Source organism: Bombina bombina, chromosome 5 (assembly GCF_027579735.1).
Source record: "Bombina bombina isolate aBomBom1 chromosome 5, aBomBom1.pri, whole genome shotgun sequence".
NCBI lineage: Eukaryota > Metazoa > Chordata > Amphibia > Anura > Bombinatoridae > Bombina > Bombina bombina.
Genome location: NC_069503.1, coordinates 541,445,211 through 541,446,329, shown reverse-complemented (window position 1 = coordinate 541,446,329; position 1,119 = coordinate 541,445,211).

Genomic DNA, 1,119 nt, shown 5'->3' with positions numbered 1-1,119 from the left:
TTAGGCTCGCGGGGGCTGAAAATGCTTCATTTTATTGCGTCATTCTTGGCGCGGACTTTCTTGGCGCAAATTTTTTTTTCTATTTCCGGCATCATACGTGTCGCCGGAAGTTGCGTCATTTTTGACGTTTTTCGCGCCAAAAATGTCGGCGTTCCGGATGTGGCGTCATTTTTGGCGCTAATAGCATTTAGGCGCCAAATAATGTGGGCGTCAATTTTGTCTCCACTTTATTTAAGTCTCATCATTTGTTGCTTCTGGTTGCTAGAAGCTTGTTCACTGGCATTTTTTCCCATTCCTGAAACTGTCATTTAAGGAATTTGATCAATTTTGCTTTATATGTTGTTTTTTCTATTACATATTGCAAGATGTCCCACGTTGCAACTGAGTCAGAAGATACTACTGGAAAATCGCTGCCTGGTGCTGGATCTACCAAAGCTAAGTGTATCTGCTGTAAACTTTTGGTAGTTGTTCCTCCAGCTGTTGTTTGTATTAAATGTCATGACAAACTTGTTAATGCAGAAAATATTTCCTTTAGTAAAGTACCATTACCTGTTGCAGTTCCATCAACATCTAATGTTCAGAGTGTTCCTGATAACATAAGAGATTTTGTTTCTGAATCCATTAAGAAGGCTATGTCTGTTATTCCTCCTTCTGGTAAACATAAAAAGTCTTTTAAAACTTCTCTTTATACAGATGAATTTTTAAATGAACATCATCATTCTGATTCTAATGATTCTTCTGATACAGAGGATTCTGTCTCAGAGGTTGATGCTGATAAATCTTCATATTTATTTAAAATGGAATTTATCCGTTCTTTACTTAAAGAAGTCCTAATTGCATTAGAAATTGAGGATTCTGGTCCTCTTGATACTAAATCTAAACGTTTAGACAAGGTCTTTAGATCTCCTGTGGTTATTCCAGAAGTTTTTCCTGTTCCTGGTGCTATTTCTGAAGTAATTTCCAGAGAATGGAATAATTTGGGTAATTCATTTACTCCTTCTAAACGTTTTAAGCAATTATATCCTGTACCGTCCGACAGATTAGAGTTTTGGGACAAAATCCCTAAAGTTGATGGGGCTATTTCTACCCTTGCTAAACGTACTATTATTCCTACGGCAG